General features: G+C 37.2%; 1 protein-coding gene across 2 annotated transcripts in view; it reads right to left on the bottom strand.

The window, feature by feature from the left end:
* usp49 (ubiquitin specific peptidase 49) overlaps positions 1–27,581 on the bottom strand; it is an 86,202-nt gene that overhangs the window by 42,528 nt on the left and 16,093 nt on the right. The window contains exon 1 of one of the 2 annotated variants that reach the window (XM_028796636.2): positions 2,940–2,977. The exons of the other annotated variant lie outside the window; for it this stretch is intronic. The gene's annotated coding sequence lies outside the window, so the exon portion shown is untranslated. Of the gene's footprint in view, positions 1–2,939; positions 2,978–27,581 lie in introns of those variants that run through there. 2 annotated transcript variants of the gene reach the window in all.

The raw sequence follows: 27,581 nt of genomic DNA, 5'->3' as shown, positions 1-27,581 counted from the left end.
CCTTCAATCAGAAAATATAGCCTACATAAAAAGTGGAATTTCTATGCATGGAAAGTCAAAAAGAAGAGTGGAACCAGGATACTTCAAATGTCTGTAATACTTATATGAAACCCATACAAAATTGCTCATGATTACTTACACATTCATGCACTTGTTACTTTAGTCCCCAACATCCTTCCCCCTCCTCCATTCCTTCACTCTGCTATTTTCTGTTTTGCTCCAAAACACAAAGTCAGTGCCCTTCTATATTCTACAGTATACATAGTAAGTCAAAGTATACTGAATCTGTTACTGACAAATTGAGCTACTGAATGTACTACATGTTGCACTGTAATGAACTTAAGTACTTCCTTTACATTACACTTCCATTAACAGCAACTTTTTTTATTTAGTAGCAAAATTAACAGTAACGATTTAAAACAAATCGTACGAATCATAGGTTATAGTGAAAAACGCAGCTTGGCAAAGGTAGATCAAGTGTACAGAGCAGTCCAGTTTGGCAAAGGCATAGGTCAAGTGCTAGAGCAGGGTCCAGTGATCAAAGAATAATGTACAGTATTACACAATATGGGATTCTTTCCCCCTTTATAGATTCAGCAAAACCATATGTAACCTTAATACTTCCTTTTTACGTTTGTTTTAAGGAATTACAGGAAGCCCCACATATTCATGGTGAATACATTCCATGTATTGCTGCTGTGTGTTAAGGCTTGTCAGCATTTTTATTCTATTGTGCATGGTCGTAAATAGGCACAAGCAGGCTGTGGGTCCGGATAGCAAGGTTTTATGGTATTAAGAAAGAAAAAAAAAAAAAGTTATATTTATGGTGAAGCCGTGAGCGTGAATGACGTTTATACTGTGAATGCTATAGCGTGACTAACCGTGAGAGCAGGGCTGGCTGGGTACCTAGAGCAGGTGTAGAGAAAGACAGTGGACAACGGGGTCACTCATGCTGAGTTTGGTTTAAAAGTGGGTGCTTGGTTAATTTTATTCATTTTTAGATTGTTTCAATTTATCATTTTAAAACAGCAGATAGCTCAAACTATGAATAGAGAATTCATGGTTGAGTGGGGGACACTGTATATATTAAACCAATAGCCTCCAAAATACATTCGTTTGTTGAGGTATTTCTCCTGACACTGAAAGTGCTCTTTAAAATGGCTACTTTAAAGTAGTTGCAATAATAAAAGAAAAAAAAAATTAAAATGTCAGTTATTTTCCATTATGTTTAATGAGGAAGAAACACTGCTCTGGTTTGATATGATAAATGCTTAACAGGTTTAATACAAAATTATGGCAAAACCAGGGATCTCAGGTTTAAGAGTGAAAAGGAACAGGATCAGGAGCAAAACAATACTTTTACAGTGCTGGAGAAATGTTTAAAATCTGTTTTGGTACACCTGTAAACCAAAAAGCAGAGCAGTGTGGTAGAAAAAAAATATGTCCATTTTATACATGACAATGCAAAGTAACAATTAAAAATTATAAAAACTGTGATAATGCAAGTGATGTACAAAACACACATGACATACAGAGATATTGCAACATAATGCTGTTCTTAGTGCGAGGTTAAATAAAGGACCATTCATTCACAATCAAATGTCAGTGTGAATAACACTTTCAAATAAGAAACTACTAGTATAGATTCAAATTCTAATCAAATGGTGATGTTAGACAGTCCTATACCACTACTTGATATCCGACAGGAAAAGAAAAAGACAAAAGAATTGAGTGAACTTATCCAAGTAAAAATGCAAACTGCAGCAGTGCAAAACCAGAATAGGGCAAAATTGAGAAACTGCAAAAATTATACAAAAGAAGATATGCAAGATAAAAAGAAAAATGATAACTTAAATTGACTATTGTATATTCCTGTAAACCTTACAGATGTTAGGGCCGTATGTCATACACTGTGATCTCAGGATGTTAGCATCTTTAAATTGCAGAAAATGAATAAAACCAGCATAAGAATCAGCAAATTTTGATGTAGGGCACACAGACTATGGAATGATCCACCCACATAATGTATATCAGGGAAACCACATTTGTCTCAACGTTTAAATGAAGGCTGAAGACCATTTATTTTAGCGTAGTGTATATCCTGTGTTGTTTTATATTGCTCTCAAATTTCTTCACAACTATATAAAATAGAACTTTTTCTTTCTATTCTTGACATCAATTCTGCCAATTGGTCAACATGTGCTCTAATACAGTATATGATGAACATGTACTTGGACATCTTCAAATCAAACTGATTTTTTTTTGTTTTTTTTTCAGAATCTGGTGGAGTTGGAACTGCTGACATTTGGAATTCAGTCCACATTTGTATGGGTTCACAAGTGGAAACTGAGTAGAACAGATCATAACCTTGTCAGGTCATTTCTGAATTCAATTATCAAATGTTACCTATTAATATTTTATTCACTGTCTTGTAGGATGCAATACTTCCAAAACATCCAGACACCGCCTTAGCCCCCACCCCCCAGTTTAATCTGATTATTTTGATTCTTATTCATAATAATTTGTCAGATTAGATATCTGCTAGAGGTACTATTACTCTGTCGTCTATATAAAAATTGTATTGTCCTTTGAAAGCAGGCTTACACTATTTTTGGATACTGATTAAATGCCTCAGAATCAGATTGTTTGTCTTTACTGTATAACCTGATGCACGTCCAACATAAGTAAGACTGAAAGCTTTGAGCTATTAATGCTGCATAACTCAGCACACACTGCAACATTACAGGCCTTTAATTTAACTTTCTTCATATTTTATTCCAGCCAAATTATCATTTTCTAAGCTTGTTTAATGGAAGCATGAAAGCAAAACAACACTGACTCTTTGAGACATTTACAGTAACTTTTGAGGAGAAAATTTGTCTCCGATTTGGTCATTTACACTACAGTCACAGCATTTCTATTTTTTTAGCATAGTATACGTTTATAAACAGCTATGGCTGTTTGTGATTAGTTGCAACACACACACACACGCACACACACACTAGGGGGGCCAAGCCCCCGGCGCCTTTGGCCCCAACCCCTAGTTGCAGCTAGAATATTAGTAAAATCTGTAAATGTACAAAAGAAAAATTATTATTTATTGGAGTCAAAATCACGAAATTCTATAAATATGTGAAAGAAAAATTAATTAATATTATTTAACGGTAGTGCTGGGCGGTATACCGGTTCATACCGAAAACTGTTTTTTATTTTTGTTATGATATGGATTTTTCTTATACCGCAACACCAGTTTAAATAGCCTAAACAACGTTCAGAACGTGGCGCAGCGGGAAACTGTTCAAGGGGGGACCTTTTATACTGCTACACCGCTAAACACATACAACGGAGTACATGCATTAGTGGAGGTGTTGCGCGGGGGCTCTTTTTCACTGCTACACCACTAAATAGGCATGCAACGGAGTACATGTGATAGTGTAGGTATTGCACGGTGAAAATGGATAGAGAACATTCCGAAACTGAAGAGGACGATAAAGTTGAACATGATGACACAGAAGAACTTTTGCCGAAAAAAAGGAGTCACATCCGTTGCCTGGAGATCCACCGATCCGCCTGTCGATCTCACGCTCCATTCTTCCCTCACTCGTGAACAAGACCCCGAGATACTTGAACTCCTCCACTTGGGGCAGGATCTCGCTACCAACCCTGAGAGGGCACTCCACCCTTTTCCGGCTGAGGACCATGGTCTCGGATTTGGAGGTGCTGATTCTCATCCCAGCCGCTTCACACTCGGCTGCGAACCGATCCAGAGAGAGCTGAAGATCACGGCCTGATGAAGCAAACAGAACAACATCATCTGCAAAAAGCAGTGACTCAATCCTGAGCCCACCAAACCGGACCCCCTCAACGCCCTGGCTGCACCTAGAAATTCTGTCCATAAAAGTTATGAACAGAATAGGTGACAAAGGGCAGCCCTGGCAGAGTCCAACTCTCACTGGAAACGGGTTCGACTTACTGCCGGCAATGCGGACCAAGCTCTGGCACCGATCGTACAGGGACTGAACAGCCCTTATCAGGGGGGCCGGTACCCCATACTCTCGGAGTACCCCCCACAGGATTCCCCGAGGGACACGGTCGAATGCCTTTTCCAAGCCCACAAAACACATGTAGACTGGTTGGGCAAACTCCCATGCACCCTCCAGGACCCTGCTAAGGGTATAGAGCTGGTCCACTGTTCCGCGACCAGGACGAAAACCACACTGTTCCTCCTGAATCCGAGGCTCGACTATCTGATGGACCCTCCTCTCCAGGACCCCTGAATAGACTTTTCCAGGGAGGCTGAGGAGTGTGATCCCTCTGTAGTTGGAACACACCCTCCGATCCCCCTTCTTAAAGAGGGGGACCACCACCCCGGTCTGCCAATCCAGAGGCACTGTCCCTGATGTCCATGCGATGTTGCAGAGGCGTGTCAGCCAAGACAGTCCTACAACATCCAGAGCCTTGAGGAACTCCGGGTGTATCTCATCCACCCCTGGGGCCCTGCCACCAAGGAGTTTTTTGACCACCTCGGTGACCTCAGTCCCAGAGATGGGGGAGCCCACCTCTGAGTCCCCAGGCTCTGCTTCCTCATTGGAAGGCATGTTAATGGGATTGAGGAGGTCTTCGAAGTACTCCCCCCCACCGACCCACAACGTCCCGAGTCGAGGTCAGCAGCGCACCATCCCCACCATATACAGTGTTGACACTGCACTGCTTCCCCTTCCTGAGACGCCGGATGGTGGACCAGAATCTCCTCGAAGCCGTCCAAAAGTTAAAATTAAATAGTATAAATAAAAATAAATAATAAACAACACAAATATCCCTTTACGTGCAATTAACCATAATTAGTGTAACTATCAAAGTAGTGCTGTCTTAAAACTCAGAGTGCAAAACAATGAACAAAATTTTCTTAAGCATGGAAAAAGAGCTAAGACCTACGTAATGAGGTAATGACCTATACAGAACAGCCTAAGATATGGTCATGTTCTTTTTTAAGAATATAAGCACGTCTACATTTTTTCACAAGAAATTCGGCATTGACAATGTCGCAGGTATCCAGTGTGTCAATGTTTCGGGCATTTTGTCTTATTTCTGGGCTGGTGAGCGCTGCTGCTATAGCAGCCTGCTGCTCCAGGTAACGAACCAGCATATCCAATGATGAATTCCATTGCGTGGTGACATCCATTATTAATTTGTGCGGTGGCAGTTGTAGCAGCTTCTGCTTAGACGTCAATACTGCAGCAGCTGTCGGACTCCGGTGAAAAAAAGCAGTTACACGTCTCACCCGCCTGAGCAAACGAGCGACACGCGCAACACCGAGGCCAGCCTGTGTAGCGAGATTTATTGTGTGCGCGAAGCATTTGATGTGCGGCTCAAATCCTGCCTCGCACACAGCCACATCCATATTACGCGCATTGTCTGTTACAATAGCGATGCAATGGTTTGGCTTTTTAAGACCCCACTGTGTGACAGCTTCTTGTAAAACTTCAGCGACGTTTGCCCCTGTGTGTGATTCAAAAAGTGGGCGCATCTTCAGTACAAAATGTACCATTTCCCAATTACTGTTGATAATGTGGGCTGTAATTGTGATATAGCTCTGTGTACACCTAGAAGTCCAACCGTCAGTAGTTATGGCGATGGTTTCTGCCTCTTTCAGAGCCTGTACAACGTTTACCTTGCACTCCCTGTAGAGGGTTGGGACCACCGTGCGAGTAAAATGTGCGCGTGACGGGATGGCATACTTTGGTTCCAGTGTGTGGATGAGTCGCCGAAATCCCAGATTTTCCACCACAGAAAATGGTCTCATATCGGCTGCAATGAAAATGCCGATGTCTCTTGTTATTGCCGTGGCTCTTGCATGGGATGGTGGAAGTTTAGCTGCAAAGGCATTTGTTATGGTTGTTTGCCCTTTCATGCGAACTGAATTGCTTTCCGTTTTCTTCACAGGCGCAGCTTTTAGTAACGAGCTGTGGTTGTTTTCTAAATGCTTTTGCATAGTGCTTGTGTTAGCAGAGGTGTACGGTATTAATTTCTTACAGTGTTTGCAAATTGTCTTTGTCTTGTCTGTCATTTTTTTGCCGTTTCCTATTTCCACAAGGAATCCAAAATGTTGCCACACCAACGATTTAAATGTCGCGTGCGCATTTTCTATCCTTACTTCTCCCTCACACTCCATCATGCCAATAACGCAAGGATATCGTCACGTTCTCGCGAGACCAGACGCATCTCACAAGACAAATCTGATCTCGCGAGATCTCGTACCACGAGATCTCATCACACTACTACAAATGACTCATTTAAATAACAGGAAAAATCACGTGAAAACTAAAGTGGTATGAAATGGGTCATCGTAACTCGACCTTCAGCTAACTAAGTCACCTAAATACAAACATTAGTGTTATGAATAGATTTTTTTTTTTTTTTTAATAGTTTGTTCCTGTGAAAGTTAGTTTACGACTTTCTAAGAACATCACATTAAAGTTCGATACATTCTGAAAAGAATGATACCAAACATATATATTTAGGCTTTAAAATAAGCCCGATTTAAAGCATAACAAAAAATGTCACATAAAATCGTTGCACAAAATCGTTGCACTTTTAGGCTTAGGATTTTATAATTTTATTAATTTTAGCACTTTTAAAAACCAGTCATATTAAAAAAAATCCTAGAAATATATTTGTATATTTCAATGCACAAATGTTTTGGTGTTTTTTTGTGTTTATTTTTATGTGCTGGATTGTGTAATTTTGTATATTAAATTAACCCTCAGAAGTCTGTAAATATTTCACTGAAAACTATCAAGCTTTTTATCCATCAAATGGACAGTGTGTGGCACAGCGGTTAAGCCTTTGGACTTCAAACTTGGGGTTCTGGGCTCAAATTCCACTACTGACAGTGTGTGACCATGTGCAAGTCACTCCTACCATGTTAACTGCACTGTAACCAGTGATGAGATATCACTCTTGATTTAATTATTTTCAAAGAAATCGCATGTTATGCTACACTTCATTTTGCATGGCTCTGATCTGTTAATATACCTGTAAAGTACAACTAATTTATCAAATCATGGCCCTTTTTAAATTCAATTTCTGGGGTCACATTCTACCTCTTTTTGACCAGAAGCACTGATTAGTAGCCACAGTACTTAGTAAGGATATGACCTGAAATCTTTGTTGTTTTCACACATATTTGGGGAAATTCCTGTAATTAGCACCCTGATTCTAAACAAAGACCGTCTATGAATTTGATGTCGCTTTAGCCTTATCCACAGACATTGTAATGACTGCAGAATTTGCAAGAAGAGTAAACTACAGACTGACCAACGCATTTTGGCCTGTCTGTTTCCAAATGACCACAGACATCAAGGGGATATATCTCTGCAAAAGGATTTGAATTTTATTTCCCTCTCCATCAGCTGACCTTAGTTTAACCTCTTTGGCATGAACACAGAGCCTCTCTAGGGTTCAGAATTCTGTGTAAAAAAAAGTTAAGCCCAAATGGCTTTCTGGTAAGGCTGTTAGGATCCAATGTACAGCATTAAGCTTGAAAAACACATGTGGCAGTATCCTCTTGCTATCTAGTGGATAACATAATATTATGCTGCAAAAATATTATGAATATAAACTACTTCAGTACAATGGTGTCCTCACAATCCAAAGGCAATTGGAAACTGGAAGAAACTCTGATAGAAAGAGATCTGGCAGACTCAAAGTCACAACCCAATCAGAAGACAAGTTTCTGACGGCCAACAGCTTGAGGGAAGGCGCCTCACAGCACAACAGCTTCAAGCGCAGCTTAATAGTGGTTGAAAAAAGCAATTATCTGTTTCTACTGTGAAGAGGATAATTTGCACTGCAGGTTTGACAAGGTAAGGGCAGTAAGAAAGACATTCTTTAAAGGACAAAATAGAAAATAACGGTTGTAGACTACTACAAACTGGAAAAAGTCTTATGGACCGATGAATCAAAATTTGAAATCCTAAGTTCATCGCACATGGTGTCTGTACGCCATTGAGTGGGTTAAAGGATGGTTCATCAGTATGTGACACCAACTGTCAAACATGGAGGAGGAAGTGTGATGGTAAGTAATCAACAGAAGTAGGGGCACCGGTACAACCTGTTTGCTTGAACTTGCAAGGCTTAATTTACTTTAAATTTCTGCATAACATCTGCAGGTTGTAACCTATTAGTTGTTCCCTGAAGTATGCCAATTTCAAATATTCTGAAATTAACTTTTTTTCAGTTTTTGCTAATCTAAACTTTAAATTTAAACCCATGGCAGTTTACACAGTTTCATGATTTTAGGTAATTCATAACATTTTATCAGTTGAAATGCAAAGAAAAACTGAGGCAATGTTAAACTTTTAACCAGTAGTGTATTTCTATGCATTTTGTCACTTTGTAGTAACTCATTAATATTCATGAATGTGGCAGAGCCTTCACTAACAACACACAAAGGCGTGGAAATGAAAAGCTGTAAAACAACAAACAAAAACTGGATCATTAGTTGAATGAAGCAGCAGTGATGACAATTAGATGTTGACACGGACCGAACCACCACGATATGCCTGGTGACTCCAGTTGTGTAATGTTGCAATGGATTGCAGTAGCTATGAGGCAAAATGGTTGTGATCAAATGGAAGGAGAAGAAAGATGTTAGCCCCCTGAGCTCAGTTCACAATGCAGCAACTGTCACTAAGCTTTGCACTGTGCTGGCCTACAATAACACAAGGAGCAAGTCGATTATACAGATGAATCACTGAACTTCTACCCTCTCATGCACAAGCAACAGAAGAAACATAACAAAAGTGTGCAAAGAAATATGCTTCTGCTGTCCCAACTGAGATGTCGGACTGTGTGTTGGGGACCATTTTAAAATGTATCACATGAAAGATGTACTAAATCTACATTAGTACAATAGTGGACACAAAAGACATGCCTCTCCTACTGTATTTATGTTGATGTTTTGGTATTTACATGTTTCCGTCACCAAAAGTTTATTTTTGTAAAATAAAATAAATAAATAAATGCAACTTTTTTGCAAAATTTTTATGGTCATAAAACATTGCACTAAGGAGGTTAATAGTCACATGTTATAAAATTAAGTTTTAATAATCTACTTTAAAAAAGAAAGAAATAAAAATAACACCACAATTTAAATGAACTGCACAGTGGCATAATAATTAGCCCTGCTGTCTTACAGCATCAGAAGATGATTTAAAGCCCAGACCAGTCTTTAGAGTTTGTAAATTATCGAGGTAGAATTTCTTCTACTTCCCAATGAAGTGCATGTTAGAAAGAGTGTGAACTTTAAATTATCCCAGTTTGAGCAATGAAGGGTGTGTGTAAGAATATGCCATGCAATAAATTTATTCACAGTCCTCCACTGCACTCAGTGCTGCCAGAATAAATATTTTTTGGTATTATATTTTATATTAAGAACAGCCAAACTGAACTGGTTATACTGGTTTCATTTTGGGTATTATTCAAGTTTGTTTAAAACAGTTAATAGAACTGATTCAAATTCAGTCTCTCCAAACTCTAGTAGCATAAGTCTGTATCACTAGGGTGGCAAAAGATTAACTGGTTAAATTCCAGATAAGGGCATACAAATCAAAAAGATTAGACCTTTAAGACCCAAAGCAAATCCACTGAGGCTCAAAATAAAATTATCATTGCAGATTCTTTCAGTCAAAATATTTGAACTCTATGCAGCATAAAAATTCATTACAAACACAATGCCTCCTTTGGGAACTTATCAAATAACTTTAAATCTACTGCGGACAATGGAGTCACCAAGCAGATATTGTATTTTGGCACTCATTTTAGTTTTCAATAATCCAAGGCGGAGAAGGAACTACATATCAGTGTGCACAAAATAAAAAAAAAAAAGGTAAACAGATCATTAGATCTTGCTTTTCACAGAGATTACACAGATATATAGATTATAATAGCAATGTGCATTAACTCACATGCTGATTACTCAATAAATAATAATACATTTTATTTATATAGCTCCTTTCCCATGCTTAAGGTGCTTCAGAGTCTTGGAAAAAACAGCAGGGTATATGTAACATTGGATACAAATGTTTTCCCTGAATAGAACAATGAAACAGATTACAAAGCATTAAATAGAATAAAGAACAATAGACCAGAGTAAAATACTAAATTCAATACTAAAAGAAAAACCTAACAAATAACCTAATTTGTGATACAACATACACACAAATTATCCAGAGCACCTGGACAGAGAGATAAACTGAAAGAAATGGCAGAATGTTAAGTTAAGTTAAAAGCCTTCCTAAATAGATGAGTTTTAAGTTGTTTTTTAAAAGAATGAATGGAGTCAGTTGATCTAATTAATTTCGGGATGTCATTCCAAAGTCTGGGTGCTATGGAGCTGAAGGCCATGTCACCCATAGAGTGCAGGTTAGTGTGAGGCACAACAAGATTACCAGAATGAGAGGACCTTAGTAGGCGAACAGGGGCATAGTGATTTAGATGGTCACTGATGTAGTCCGGTGCAAGGCCATTTAAAGCTTTGTAGGTTATTAATAGAATTTATTTTCAATCCTGTAAGACACAGGGAGCCAATGAAGGCGAAGCAGGATGGGTGTGATGTGCTCACTGTTGCTGGTTCGAGTAAGGACTCTTTCAGCAGAGTTTTGAATCAACTGGAGCTGTGATAGAAGATTAGAAGGGGCACCTGCCAGCAGCGAGTTACAATAATCGATGCGGGATGTGATAAAAGCATGGACAAGTTTCTCAGCATTGGCTGTTGCCAAGACTAACAAACTCTTGCCGATCAGTCAGATACGACTTGAACCACTGGAGGGCAGTGCCAGAGATATCCAGCATGTTCTCCATTCTGATCAGTAGAATGTCATGTCTGACAGTGTCAAATGCTGCACTGAGGTCTAATAGAATTAACTAGGGGGCTTCGCTCGCCAACCCCTGGTGTTGGGAAATGACAAAGAGCGTGATGTATGAATGAGATATAGAATAGTGTGAAGGTGTAGATGATGCAAATAGAAAGCAAACAATAAAGTGTGTGGCATAGTGTAAAGGTTTATTGGAGAATTTCTTTGTACACGCCGTTTAAGTGTAAAAGGTAATTCAAGGTCAGAACTTGTAAGGTCAATGAAGATGGTCATTGTCGTGATCAGAGTCAAGTTTGTCAGAGCTTAGAAAGAGTTGTGTCTCTCCAGGAAGTAATGCAATGACTTGGGTATTTATGTTTTCCACATTAATATTTTTTGGACATAATATAGTGCGTTGTGTTAAAAGGGGCATTTGGTCTAATGAGATTGCTTCTCTGTAACTAAGTCGTCGCAGATAAAGGCTTGAGGAATTGTAATAATATCTGGGTGAAGTCTATCTGTATTGGTGAGTGTACCATCTCCCAGTTGTAATAACCAATTGTTATGATCTGGATGTGGACATCGCATGTTTTGTACTAACTGTATCTTTTGAAAGCAATGCCAATTGTCTGCGTATTTTAAGGTGCACTGAACAATAGCTGAGCGCATGGCATGTGGAACGATAGCTAAGCACTGTCTAAAATCTCCTTATAATAAAAGTACCTTTCCTCCAAAGGGAATATTATTATTCATCAACGTTTGTAGAAGTTTATGAATGGTGTTGAGTAAGTGACTGGATGACATTGTACATTCATCAATAATTAACAGTTTTGCAAGACGGATGTCACGTGCAGTGCTACTGTTTCTGTTCATAGTGGATAGCGATTTGTAGGATCTAATGCAGTTCATAAAGTTTTTACTTTCAGGTACATCGTTAGTTAGAAGGTTCTGTGGATATTCAGGATATGAATGTAAAGGAGGCAGTCTAATTTGACCCATTTGAGAACAACGTGTAAATTCATTACTTGTATTGCTAGTTGTTTCTTCAGGGAAGTTAAGTGAATGACAATGATTGCAAATGACATTCATTAATCCCAATGAATTTTCCTGAATAGTGGACTCATTACTGAACGCGTTGTCAGCTAACGCAAGCGTTTAGCAGGTGTCTGTCGTTGATGTCCGTGACGTGTATGTTTTGCTTGTGCCGTTTGAGAGGCGCGTCGTTGTATGTCCAGTATTTGGGACGTGTTGTTTTGGAGCTGTAATCGATTTGCCTGTGCTGTGTGAGAAGCCTGTTGTAGTTTACGGCGTGCATTGTTTGTATTGAGCCTTGCCCGTTTTTGTATGTCGGTCAGTTGAGCTTTCTCTTTTTGGAGCCTTGCCTGCTTGTTTTCCGGCATTTGAGATGCGCGGTGTAGACGTCTGCGTTTATGTATTTTGTCCCCTCGCTGCCGTTTCTGTATGTCTGAGACGGGAGGTGTTTCGTTTTGAAGCCGTGCCTGTTTCGATGCAGCACTGTGAGACGCGCCCTGCATGCGTCTACGTTCAGTGTGTCTGTCCATTTGGGTTCGTTTCTGTAACTGTGTTAGTTGAGCTTTGCGTTTTTGGAGCCGAGACATTTTTTCTTCTAGAAATATGGATAAGTAATAAGGAGGATCGCATTCACTGTTAATATGGAGCCTTTTCTGCGGTTGAACGGTTAATAGTGCCTCATTGTAATGAGATCCACCTATGCTGCATAGTGTGAATTGTGTTTGGTCCCGTTATCCAAGCGGTATCGTTTTGTACCCGTGATCGTGAATTCATAACTTGTTTGTTCTTGAGCGTGAGAAATATGGATAAGTAATAAGGAGGATCGCACTCACTGTTAATATGGAGCCTTTTCTGCGGTTGAACGGTTAATAGTGCCTCATTGTAATGAGATCTACCTATGCTGCATAGTGTGAACGTGTTGAGATGACGTATGTTTAATACGGATGGTTCATTTAGAAATGGGGCTTTGTGTGTCATTTGTTATTTATGTTACTGTGGTCATGGGTCTGAATCGTCGTTTTTGTGTACGTTTCGTGTGCTATGTCCGTAGTCTGTCCCGTTTCGTGTCCAATGGGCTTTGTGTGGTGCTCGCGGCTTCTTTTTTTTGTGTGCTAGGGGATTGTTGAATCCTCCTCTTTGTGTGTGTCCCGTTTCGTGTGCAATGGGTTTCGTGCTCCTTTTTTCTGTGGTCTGACTCCTTTTTTCTGTGCGCGACGCCTCATTTTTTATTTTACGTTGCATTCCATCCGGTTCCCGTTGCTTGCGGGGTTGGGATTTGTGGGGCGCCTGCGCAGTACGTCTTTTGCGTCCACGGCCCATTGCCGGATACCCCTGCGTCCATCCGGTTTAGCATTCTCGGTTAGTAATGTGGATATGCTGGTATGTCCAGAGTCTGCTGTCATAAGCAAATCATTGGTTACCCGAAGAAGAGCAGTTTCACAGCTGTGCTGCACCCTGGAACCAGACTGGAAGGGTTCCATCAAATTACTAGAGGTTAAGTAATTGGTGAGCAGTTCAATTTCCATTCAATGACTTATCACAATACACTGGTTCAATATAATGAAATTAATTTTTGCAAGCCCCACTGGAGTAGAAACAAACTTGGGATGACATTATGATACACGGTAGAACAAAAGACTGTAGACTACAAAAATTAAATACAAAACATATGTTTAATAATAAATATAATTAAATCACCATAAATATAAATATGCAAAGGTCTACTAAAAATCAAGATTAAGCACCTTTGTTTTGCAGATGATGACAGACAGATTGTTATTTTCCAATTACGGAGTAAAGAGTTTTATCTCTCATCATTGTGGATAATCAAACTCATCAGTGTTGTATCAACAACAAAACCTAACAGAGTTCTGGTCATACTTCTACAGCACAATTGCGAATGAATACAAAGAAGAGCAGTGTGTTCAGGTTAAGAGTTGTATGTGTTCTCTGTTGCTTGTATATGTTGTTGCTTTCTGGACATCAGTCTGTGAGTGGCACCATGGAATGAAAACTTCCACACTTCATCACTCTTAAGTTGTGATGAGAATGTGCACAACCAAATGGAAGGTGATGGTGCTCTTCCGGGTAAATGATGAGAAGCTGACCCAAGAGTTCAAGTTCCTTTGGGTCTTGTTCATGAGTGCGGTAGAGGCGATTGTGTGATAAACCAAAGAATCAGTGTATTGGAACATTTTTTTTTTTTTTTTTAAAACCATTGCTCAAAAACTTGGTCGTGAAACAGGAGCTAAAACCTTATTTATGAGTTATTTATCTCTTTTGATCTGGTACATACTAGGATTCTTCCTTTTATTTTTATAAATACCGAAAAATACCATAAAAAAACAATTTTGTTACTGATAAAACTGTTATTGGACTTTTAATATCTTTTTCCAAATGGGGAAGTGCTGTGTTTCTAATTGGACTGTGCCTTTAAAGTAACTTGCGAAATTTAAAATCTGCAAATATCTAATCAGCAGTTAATAACCACTTCTTCTCTATTTCTTCACAGTGCTGTATACAGTTGTGGCATTTGGTGCCTTTGTCACCTTTACCAAATTAGTCTTAATAATAATAATAATACATTTTATTTATATAGCGCCTTTCCCATGCTCAAGGCACTGTCAAAACTTGATTATACCTCTATTAAGGAAACAAGCAAGTGCCGCACCATAGCGAAGGAAGCCCCGGAGGGATGGGTGTCTAGCTGGTGTAAGTTGAACAGATTTTTCTCTGGTAGATATAAAGGACCAAAAAGCTTTTCCAGATTTATATTCTCTCCAAGTCCATTGTCAATGAGAATTTTTGCTTTCCTTTTAATATGCTGCAAACTTGAAACATATACCTGTATCTTAATATTTTTTAGACTAATGAACTTTCTTTTAGCAAAAATGAAATTTTCTACATACCACTGTTCAAAGAAACCAATACAAAATATATAGATATTTTATTACTGCATATTTTAAAAAGATATTCAGCTTTAGGTATGTAAATGCTGCATAGTTTTATGTTTTAATCTTGTTATGTCTGTAAATCTTTAAGCACCTGTGTCAGCACTTTGGAAAGAGTGATACACAAGAATAAAAAACACCCATACTGATTTTGGACAGCACATCGTTTAGCACTAATGCCTTGTAGATCCAGGAACTTGAGATTAGAGTATTCCCCAGTCACTCTGTATTTGAAATTGACATCTGTGCCACATGTCTACATTGTTTATCTTTAGGTACCATGGTTTCTAAACATGTATCAGAAATGCATTGTGAAGTGATTGCGAACTGTAAGCTCACAACATGTATAACTGAAAATGTTTGAGGTTTTACTCTTTTTTTCCCCCAGAGGCTGCTTGTATAGGATTCCAGAAACCCTCAAACTCTTAAATAAGGTGCATGTATGGATAAATGAATTGCTTAACACCCATTCTTTTTTTAAACTGAATAGTACAATTGTCATGCTTACCCTTTGTGGTTTGCACACTGAAGAGTTCAAATCAGCAGACTGTAAAATATATAATTGAGTGTTTATAATGCCATATCAGTCACATAATCTAGTAGGTTTAACACACCAAAACACTTATTACAAATAAGTAAATACTCAATCCCAGTATTACTTTAATCTCTTCATTAGAGCCACACTATCATTTCCTTGCCATCAGTGCATATTTGCAGTCTTTAGTAAGGTGACCGATGCATGTGTCGCAGCCATTGTGCTCCTTGTGAAAGCTCTGTTGCTAAGCAGATTTGAATTTAGCTCCTCCCTGTTATTGGCTATTCAGCTCTGTTGTATGGGGTGAACAGAAAGCAAAGTAGTGCTAAGGGGAGACACAGCCAATTGTGAAGGTCTGTGCTTCCCTCCATCACTCCCTTTCTCTCCTTCTCTTTGCAGCTGTGCATACTTCCCCCCCTTATAAATCCTCCCTCTACTACAAATTAACAGCAGCTGGTTACTGGGGATGCCGATTGGTGGATAGGTCAGAATCAAAGAGAACAAGCACCATGGCAACATTCTGATGGACTGATTTTGCATAAAACGGTTAATTATGTGGCATCATTAGCATCTGGAATTCAGCATCCCAGCTATGATGTGCATTAACCTTTCAAATGCTGCCAGAGGAAGGGTGGGGTTTAAGTGGAAATCAGAACATACATGTTCCCTCATATAATATGTCACACACACACACAGCTGAAATGCTAAGAATTTACTTCCTTGCACAATGAGGAATGAAGCACATTTCAACTCTGATCTATTCACTTCAGAAAACCTAGTTTTGATAGATTAGATGGTATTACATATAAATATATTACTGGAAGCTGAAAATGTTGATTATGTACTGTATTTTATATAATTTTTCAAAAACGTTTCATTTTTTTTACTCTCTGATAATGGTCTCACTTTGAGTGTTTCAATGATCATTTTCATTACCGACAGAAATGCCTTAAAATTTCACCACCTAACCCAAAAGGCCTCAAACCACAAGATCATAACCAGGACTATATCAACTTACAGGTGCTAAACCCCATTCAACAAAATTCAGTATGCAACACTTTACAAAGTTCTTTTACTCAGGCTGCAAAATGTTGCAACTGGCAGCAATGAAACTGCTGCTCAACCATGTATTTGCTGCATAAAAATTGAGAGAATATAAGCCTGAAAGGAAATAAGATGGCAACAACAAGTGTGTTATAGATTGTAATTGATATAAAAAAATAAATAAATAAAAAACAGGGACATATTCCTGTTACAGCAGGAATAATAAGTATGTCAGTAGCTTGTAGAAAAAAAAATGCGCTAGTAACAAAGACTATCATTGGTCTGCACTGTAAAACTTTTAGAGATTAAAGGAGTGAGAAACTGGGGTGATGAAACTTTCCATAGTAGCTGAAAACCACTATACAGTAGTCTATAAAAGCTGCCTGTACACACCAGATAATAAATATATATGCTCCTTATGTTTATGACCACTTCTTTACGTTATCAATCCACAAGCTCCAGGAACATTCTTTGACCATCAAAAAACAAATTTTATCAGTACCTTTTGTTTATTGCTTTTAAAATAAAGAATTATGCATTAGGACATTCACTTTATTTTACCAGATAACTGTCTTTCATCACGGCACACTTGTTGACCACTTTACACCAGTAAATGACAAAAACTATTGAATCATGTTAAAGGTCCAAAGCTGACAATCTCTCACCACCATCATAACCAATTAGGCATGTTTCTGCCCTACCAATAAAACCAATGTCTGACCAAGTAAACACAAAGTATCTTTCAAAAGAAGGCAAACATTCCTCTTTCATAAATCAATTCAAAGTATGTGATACTTTGTCTTCTAAACTATTATATTGATTTTAAAATCTTTTACTTTGTGAACAACGATTCTGAGATATCCATGATTCCCAATTTTGTTTCAGAAGAAGTCCATCATTAATAATAAGCACTGGGTGAAACAAGGTGAGTTAATTCTACCTAACAACATTTATAACATTACTTTTATTATGAAAAATTGTGCATTTTTGACCACGTAAGGGAATGTGAAACAGGGCAATTTGGCATAGCAACTGTAATCAGTATTGGTAAATCCACATAATAGCCGCTAAACTGAGAATGGCTCTAAAATGGTTCTGGATGTGAAAGCAGGAACAAGGATGCATTGTTTTGAAAATTGCTATAAGGCCACAACTGATTTAGGGCTGTCAAATTAATCAAATTATTCAGATTTGAATATTTATTTAAAAATATTGGTTTTTATTCACTCAAATATTTTGAGATGCAAGTCAAAAATGAGGACTGCTACTTGTACTTGCTCATGTATACAAGGTGTGACAATTTAATTCCTAAACCTCTAGAAAAAATGTGCATCTGCACACTATCTGCACATTCTTTTGTGGCAGTCAAAAATCACAAGGGGCTATTTACAAGTCAGATGAACAAGGTGGATGATCCAATTTGGTAACAGATTTCTTAACTAGTAAGTCGCCAACACTGAGTGCATCAATGCTTGGGGCACTGTCATGATGGATGATCCAATTTTGGTGTCATCTTTCACATCATTTTGCCCCTCCTTAAGTCTCTTATGCCACTTGGACACTTTTTCATAGTATCCTTACCATACCCCACTTTCAACAGCTCTAACGTTGCAGTGGCACTTTGTAGAATATGCAATGCTACACGGTCATTCCAGGAAGAAATGATCATACCTCATTTTTAAAAGATATACTTATTTATATTTATATAATATAAAAATTATGATGAGGTGTGTACTGGCAGCCTTTTCTTTTGCCTGTAGAGCCTCCGTAAAAGATAGTGTTTAAGATTTAAGTACTGCTCATTAAAAATATGAAAACTGTAGCATTCAATTAAAAGTACTGCACTTCTTTATAAATTTAAATCTCAGATTCTTCATAGGCTCAAAGTGATGCAATCAAAGAAAAGGCAGAGAAGAACACACTTAGTGCTTTCTCCTTTCACTAGTAATGTAAGCAAGAAATGTAGGCAAAAAACTTGATTGCTCAAACATGTTAAAAATATTTATTAATTTTCGTTGTCCAACATGCATTTCTTTGTGATGTCACTGGCTAGAAGGCATAATACTAATGTCTCATAGATAGATAGATAGATAGATAGATAGATAGATAGATAGATAGATAGATAGATAGATACTTTATTAATCCCAAGGGGAAATTCACATACTTCAGCAGCAGCATACTGATACAATATTAAAGATTGATAATAATGAAGGTAAAAAACAGACAATAACTTTGTATGATGTTAATGTTTACCCCCCCGGGTGGAATTGAAGAGTCGCATAGTTTGGGGGAGGAACGATCTCCTCAGTCTGTCAGTGAAGCAGGACATTGACAGCAGTCAGTCGCTGAAGCTGCTCTTCTGTCTGGAGATGACACTGTTTAGTGGATGTAGTGGATTCTCCATAATTGATAGGAGCCTGCTTAGCACCCGTCGCTCTGCCACAGATGTCAAACTGTCTAGCTCTATGCCAACAATAGAGCCTGCCTTCCTCACCAGTTTGTCCAGGCGTGAGGCGTCTTTCTTCTTAATGCTGCCTCCCCAACACACCACCGCAATATATAAAACCATTATATATAGAAGTAGTCTGAGAATATTTATATGATAAATAATTGAAAGAGCGGCATGGTGGCGCAGTGGTAGCGCTGCTGCCTCGCAGTTAGGAGATCCGGGCTTGCTTCCCGGGTCCACCCTGCGTGGAGTTTGCATGTTCTCCCCGTGTCTGCGTGGGTTTCCTCCCACAGTCCAAAGACATGCAGGTTAGGTGGATTGGAGATTCTAAATTGGCCTTGGTGTGTGGGTGTGTTTGTGTGTGTCCTGCGGTGGGTTGGCACCCTGCCCGGGTTTGGTTCCCTGCCTTGTGCCCTGTGTTGGCTGGGATTGGCTCCAGCAAACCCCCGTGACCCTGTGTTCGGATTCAGCGGGTTGGAAAATGGATGGATGGGTGGATAATTGAAAGAACCGAATATACTATATGTATTGCAATCGTCATTTACTGATTGAGCAGACACCTTTATCAAAAGTAACAAAAAAAAAAACACCACAACTTAGAACCCTCCTGATAAACACTTTGACGTAAACATAGACCAATAATTTTCCATATTTGTTGCTGAGAAAGAAAGTCAGCTGTTTGATTGTTGTAATAGAAAATTTAATAGCTCTAGCATACAATAGCTAGAGCTATAGTCAGACATCTCAAGTTTAAGAGTAAACAAGATTGGGGAAAAAGCATAGACAAATACCTCCCTTAAATCCTAAAAGTATTAAAAAACAATTGAAATAAATCAGCCCCATAAAGCACCTGTAGTTGCTAGAACTATAGATTCAGGTTGGGGGTTGGGGGGAGTGGTGGTTTCAAGAAGCAGAAGGTTTTCACTAAAACTGATAGAAGCCAACCAATTTAACATTAAAAAAAGCCAATTCTGAAAGTAATGTTCAAAAATGAGTATAGACTTTCTGGAGCTGAAATATCATATGGTAAAGTACAACCATGCAACTGCCAGGTTTTGCCTTTGAACTTTGAATAAAGTTTCCATTGTTTCTAATTACAGCATATTCTAATAATGAAATCCCCATGATACAGCCCTAAGCTGGTTAAGTGTAATTAAACATGGAAGGAAAGGTTTATTGTGTCTTAATGGAATGTCAGATCTGTAGGTGATCAGTTTTAAATATATCTTGCAGTCTTAGTCTATTTCCCCAACCACAAACTGAATGTTAACAAGTTGCTAGTATGAAAGACTATGATTGTTTTTACATTCCAAAAGTCAATGGAGATCCATAAACCATTACGGAATTTAACCTAATTGGTATCTTTGAGACAATAGTGGTTACTACAATTTATAGCTTAAACTGCAAACATTAAATGAATCTTAAAAATCCAGTCATTTCTTGCCACTAAATGAAACAAAAACTTGATCCCATCAGTCTAAACTCTTCTACCACAACGGTATGCCTCCACCCATGCATTGATGCCAAAACACCAATGCAAACAGGACTCATAATCCAGTAGTCATATTTAGCTAGCAAACAATGATAAAAAGAACTCTTACTCACTAGACTGTGCATATTTCCAGAGGAGATTTATATTCTTGTGACTACTGGGCATCATCAGACATGTCACTCTACTTACTAAATACTCCACACATCAGTGCAAACACTTTGTAATGCATGTCTCTTAAATATGCAAACAAACACATTTCAGCAGATAAAATTAAGGATTGCATTAGATTGCAATATTTAGAAAAAAAAGTAAAAAAATGTATGAATAGGAAAATTAGAGCAATTTAAATCCAAATATTCTGATCAGAAAAAAGTTAAGTCCACATCTTTAATTAAGGTTTCACTTTAGTCCAATTCAAATCCACGCAGACAAAACTACAGTTTATAAAAATGAAAGCACACAGTTCAGTCAGAGAGGATGAAAACTGCACTCAAGGACGGCTTAGAATATCTGTAGACAACATGGCCATGCACCACTTGTGATAAAAAAAACAGTGATCTATAAGTAGCATTTGGTGATATGTTGCAAAGTAATAGCAGCAATATTTGGTTATTACAGAATATAACAGGTCATCAGTCATTAGGTAAATAATGCACTTGCTAATGAAAGGTGCACAGTGCACTGTGGTGGTGGCTAGATTGATTTTTGCACAATTGTTATTTTTTCCTTATTTTTTATTTTTAGTATTGCACACTGCTACAATGGTAGCAATGTCAATCAGCATCTTGCGATAATGCCTGTATTAATACCAGGAAAAAAAATGCAACAACAAAGAATGGCAAAAGTTTTACATGAGGAAGACTGAAAACATAAACATTGTAGTAGTCCTATAAAAATAATCAGACATCCAATAAAAGTCAATTTAAAATATAAAGAACTTTAAAATAAGCACAATACATATGATATGGAGTTTAAACAGTGTTTTTTTACTGCTTTAGCAAAATTAGAACATGTTGAAATATGCCATCACATTCATTAATTGATTCATTCATTCATTAATTAATTGCAGAATGGAGGCCCTGTCCATCTATTGAGATTGCAGGACCAGATTTCTGTTAGAAAAACATAAAACGTGGACTACAGCTATACAAGTAAGAATGCACCAATCTACTCTCCATCAGTCGGAACTTTATAATTAGGTAATCAGAATTAAGAAATTACAGATGTGAGTCCGGTGTGTGTACAACACTGAAAGTCACAATTTTGCTGAATGAAAACAAGGCAAGTAGATTTTCATTATCTGGTATGTTAAAAGACATATTTGCTATCCTAATAGCAACAATGAAAAAGTTCTTATTGCGGAATAAAGTGAAGATGTTTAGATTAGCCAACACATGTAAGAGCATATCAGCCTCCTGAACAAATCATTAATATACACGCAAACACAATACAACACAAGAAGCAAAACTACAAAAAAAGAAACCGCTGAGACATATGTATATGCAGGATCTGAATTTGACTTGTGACAACAGGGAGATTTTCTCCAATGTAGCAGCAAATTAGGGGATTTCAGTGGAGGGTTTATATAAAGTTACATGAGCATCATTGACTACTTGATTTATCTTACCATGTGCACATACTGAATATATTCATTGGTATTTTTTTTCAATAAGTGAAAATAAAAAATACTGCTAAAAATCAACACAAAAATGAATTTCTAATATTAAAATAGTGCCACATGAATTAGTGAAGAACAAGATTATCTAGGATATTTTCATTTACATAAATTCTTAAAAGCTACTTTCATAACAGACTTTTAAAATCAGATTTGATAGCTGGCCACTTTGTCAGGTTTGTGACATTAGTTATTTTGAAATCCATGTTTCCATCATTAAATGTAGAAGACATCAGATGGTTAGAAACACTCAAAAAGAGAAATTCCCTCTCTCACTCTTTTTCAATGCAGCAGTTCCATCTTTCAGGCTACCCTTATGGAAATCAAACCTGTCAATTGAAGATTAATCCTGTTAATAACTCTTCTACACAGGCCTTTTTTTTTTGTTTTTTTCAAGGATGCACATACAATTGGTCAGACATTGTTATTGCTTTTGTCTGTGCATATTGAGTTGTATTGATCTTAACAGCCATAATTACTCATAACTGGAGACTGCATTTCGTTTGCTCCTGGGCCATTAAAAATTAGCAGTATGTGCTTTCACTACATTTGTCAAACTTTAGCTGTTATGCTAATGAACATTATTTTGGCTTCAAAAATCAAACTAGCAACACAAATTTAGTGTTGCTGATATGTTTTCAGCAATGAAGTATAAAGTTTTAGCAGCCCCACTAACTGCATATTTCTGAAATTATGTGCTTCTGGTAACACATTACATGTCACACCATTAGAGAGAATTGTCTTGCGGTTCAATTATGAGCTGAGCTACATGAATATCTGGCTAATGTGGAAATTTTGCAGAACTAAATAAATTGTATTTTAAAATTAACATATGGAGCAGTTTGTTACCATAGTAGCCTTGTCACTTGTTTTGATCCTTGCCTCATTTTTTTTCTTTCTACAAAAGGTAGCTTACATAGTCTGCATTGCGTTTCTTCTCATTTCCCTTACATATCCCAATGACATGCAGGTTAGATTACCTGAATATCTCACATGAGCATGCATGAATGGATGTGTGTGTGTATGTGTGTGTGTGTGTGTGCATGGCACCGCTGTCCAAGGTTGGACCCTGACCTTTGTCAACATGAACCTACGACAGGCACCTGCTCAACACGATTGTTAACTGTATAAGGCAGTCAGAAAATTGATGAGAAGTTGGAAAGAAAACTAGGCATGTTCATGAAATTAAGATGATAAATGTGCATTTATTCTTTCTAGCTTTTCTAACTCCTTCATTCAAATGCATGGCAATTTTAAATGACTACAACTCTTTGCTGAACTGTCATATCATTACACATTCAAAGCACCTACAAATAGTGTTTTTTTTTACTTCTTAACTAATTGCACAATAATATACAATGGAATAACAACAGTTTTTTTTTTTGCCTTGATAGGGCAATGGGATTTTTACACTGTATTTCAAATTAAGTAAAGTTATGCAGGATTTTAAAATAAAAGGTGCAATTCCTACAATCCTGGGTTGAATCCAGGGTTTGGCGAGGTATCTACCAAGGTTGTAAATGAATCAGAACAAAAAAAGTGCAGAGATGCACCAATCTGGATTTTTATTGCCAATTCCGATTTCCATTACGCCTTGAACAGGATTTGTCCTGCAACAAAATTTTGTTAACCACATTTTTAACATGACATTGTTTTTGTTTAACAAAATACAACAGCTAACAATATATTAAATAAATAACAACTGCCTAATGAGGACACAACTGAGGAAATCATTAAAGTAACGGTCACTTTTTCCAGATAAAAACCCCACATACTTAAAAAATGAAGACTAAATAAAACACCAAAAAACATTAGAAATAAAATAACACAAATGGATAAATTAGAAAAAATGATAAAACATAATATGCAAGTGTTTGGACGTCCCAGTTGGCTGTGCTGGTTTAATTATAAGGAAGTGGAAGTTTTATTAAGCCACCCAGAGCTCTGTATAACAGTGTCTGTATGGGAGGGTAGTACAAAAGAAGCCACTACTCAAAAAACAATTTCAGGCACCTCAGTACTTTGCCAAAACCATGAGACTAGCCCAGATGTGATACTGGAAAAGGTTCTGGGGTCAGATGAGACAGGAAATAGCTTTTTGGCCAAGGTGCAAGAGATGTGTAGGGTATGAAGAAAGAAGTAAAAAGTATGGTGGTTAGCAAGGACTAGGCATCTGGGTAAAACAGAAGGAAGACTGGATGATGGAAAATAAAAGAAAATACTGCAAGGGAACCTGTTTGTTAGGATATTAAAACTTGGACAAAAGTTAATCTTTCAACAGGTCAATGATCCCTAACACAAGGTCAAAGTAACCTTCCAGTGGCTCAAGGTCATAAAGGTAAACATCCTACAATAGCCCAGACAAAACTCTGATCTATCAAAATATCGTTGCACAAAAGTCACCATCTAATCTGAACAACTTGAAGCACACTGTCGAGGAGAACTGGCTAAAATCACTTTCCAAAAAATTACCAAAAGTTGGTTCCACAAAATATTACAGTGTGGGGATGGCATTTTTATTAGGTTATTTTGTTAACTAATATAAAATTCACATTAAAAACATTTTATTTGAAATCACTGAAATATTGAATGATCACAGAAAACAAAGTTTCAGTTTAGGGAATAGGGATGTCACAATGGCAGAATTTCTGTAATCAATGCCAATACCAGTGTAATCTCATAATACTTTCTGCCTACTCTATACCACAGCAAAAACAGAAATCCTGGTCATTTTAGTAAGAGTATATCCATTATTAAAGTGAACAATATTGTGCATTTGTCTGTAATGCAATATAAAATATACAAAAAATAACAGCAGCATTAAAATTGTGGTTACCTGACTATCTCATTTAAAACTAGTAAACTAGTATTGACATTCATAAATATCAAAATACAATGTAGGGCCTAAATTCAGATTATGATAGATGCATGGATTCCCCCAGTGTAACAACAAGTAAGGATGAGTTAGTGAATTCCAAGGAAATTCAGGATATTTTAATTTAAACAAACCTTTTAAAGCTGTTTTTGTAAAAACATGCTTTTAAAATGTGGTGTATCAGAGAATAATTCTTGTAACATTTGCTATTGTAAGATTTATTTTTGCAACAATATCTGGTTAAAAACCTATTAAAAAAAGAATAATATTTAATGAATGGGTAAAAATAATTGAATTTTCAAATGTTATAAATGTTCATATATGCCCTTCCTTTTTTTACATTTGTTCCAATTGTAAGGCTTCCCTTTAGAAATCAAATGCATCACTTTTCCACTAATCCATTATTTCAAAACTATTCTCTAGGTGTCGTACATAAATTATATTGTTATTGCTTATCTCTGTGTACAAATCTGGAGTTAGAAAATTAACTCAATGACTTTGCTTGTATTCAATTAGTCCTGACTGAGAAACTGCATCTCATTCAAAGTATCATTCTAATATACAATATATGTGCTTTTTCACAAAAGTTGTCACATTTTAGGGATTATACTCGTGAAAATTAGTTTGCCTTCAAAAACCAAAAGAATGGAAAAATTTACCATTTACAGATTACAGATTTACATATTCAGCCATGAAGTATGCTGCTTTGGCAGTCCTGCTAACTGTGTGTATTTCTCTGTGATTAGGCATTACTACAGTACATGTACTAATAGTGAGTTGTACCTTGTCTTTCAATGCATTGAAACACTGAATTTCATTTTGGTATTAACAAATGGAACAGCTCATTTTATCACCAGTGTAAATAAGCCAAATAGCCAGCCTGTGGATTCCTCCCATATTCCATGGTCCTGTATACACAATTCTGGATGCACGTGGAGTTTCCCCTGCGATTCTGAATTCTATATGACAGTAAGAAAAAGGATGGATGCCTAGATCCACATCTGTAGATGTGCACATCACAATCTGAAATTAAATACAAAGCCTCTGTTCCTTTATCGAGAAATGCGGTTAATCGTGCAATCATTTAATCGCCTTTTAGAGATTCATGACGTCATAAATTAAACGATTACATATTTTCAAGCACATCACTGTCCTCTGAACGCATATGCAAATCTATTTCTGAAATAACTACATAATGAGGTGAATGTGGCAATAATGAAAACCTGTGTGTGTGTGTTAGAATTGCTGCAGTTAGTTCAAGCTCAAGGCAAGGGAATTTCAGTGCTCATTTCCAGACATGACTGCATTTTTTTTTCTTTTCAACACATGTTAATACAGTGCTGTAGTATCACCACTTTGAGCTATTTTAATACGTAATTTTTACTTGTGTTTTTCTTACATATGCTTATGCCTTTTAAAGTAGTTTCCAGTCAGGCCTGAGTACAGTACCAACTTTCACTTGTTATTGCCAATACTGGAGAAAAAAGGTACTGCCGATACGTTTTCAGAATTATCTAATTATTATAAATTATCAAATTATCAGTTCTTTTGACATCCCTAGTAGGGATTGCTACCCAGTAAAAAAAAAGATGATTGGTTAAGAGTCTGGCTGCTGTTGCAAGGCACAGAATATAAACACACCTTTGAGGTCAAGTTACATATCCAGTCCCACGCTATTCTTCCAGCTTGACTAGTCTAGTTATTATAGACTATCCTTCTCCAAAGTTATTAATCTGATGCATAATTTTGCTTATCTATATGTCTACAATGTCAGATGTTGGTCATACTGGAGCCTAATGATATAGGCAAAAAGGATACATATTAACAATAACATTTTAAAAATAGTACCTTATAGTGTAAATATGGCACTACTGTACTGTCTGTTAAGCAATTCAGCAAGTTGGAGTCCAATCTATGGCTTGTTTAAATGCCCTAGAATTTCTGAATGGCATGAATACCTTATTTATTTTATTTCAAACATTAGCAGAGGCTGTGTTAACAGTTTTGTCATTTTCAGTAAATTGTACGTAACCTGCAAGTTCACATAGTGATTCAAATGTAATCTAGAAACGGCAAGTAAATCAAAACCAAAGCATTTGCCAAATTCAAATTCTCTCTTCCACCAAACAGATGCTACAATGAAGCCAAGGAATTAACCTTTTTATGTAGTTGTTTTTTCAATATAACTACCAAAAAACACATCATAAACCATTCCGTTAATTATTAAAAAGAAAAAAACAACACAACACAAGTACACGTGTTTCTGTTCTGAGTATAATCCAGAATGTGAAGCAGAAACTGACTGGGATACAAGAAAAAATTGCCAAAATTAAAAGAGGATTTTTAAATTGCAGTTTCCTAAACCCTAAATCTATCATTATGTAGTTTAGTGTCTCCCCTAGCGCACATTCACTAGAAATGTCTGACTAAACTTCCAAAATTACTATTCAAATAAGAAGGCAATGGCTTGGATGTGAATGTGATTTCTTGTAAACCCTTGACTAGAACTTAATTCATTAAAAGGTAGACTTTGTCAATATGATAAATTCTCAAAGACAATAAACCAGTCAGAATCAACCCTAGAGAGTGGATGTTAGTGCAATTATGCCAGTAAGTGATCAGAATCTTAACACATTCATTCATGAACAAACCAAACAAATAATACATTATGT

The sequence above is a fragment of the Erpetoichthys calabaricus genome, chromosome 3 (genome assembly GCF_900747795.2).
Source record: "Erpetoichthys calabaricus chromosome 3, fErpCal1.3, whole genome shotgun sequence".
NCBI lineage: Eukaryota > Metazoa > Chordata > Cladistia > Polypteriformes > Polypteridae > Erpetoichthys > Erpetoichthys calabaricus.
The sequence above is the reverse complement of the archived record's forward strand: the minus strand, read 5'-3'. Positions and strand labels throughout refer to the sequence as shown.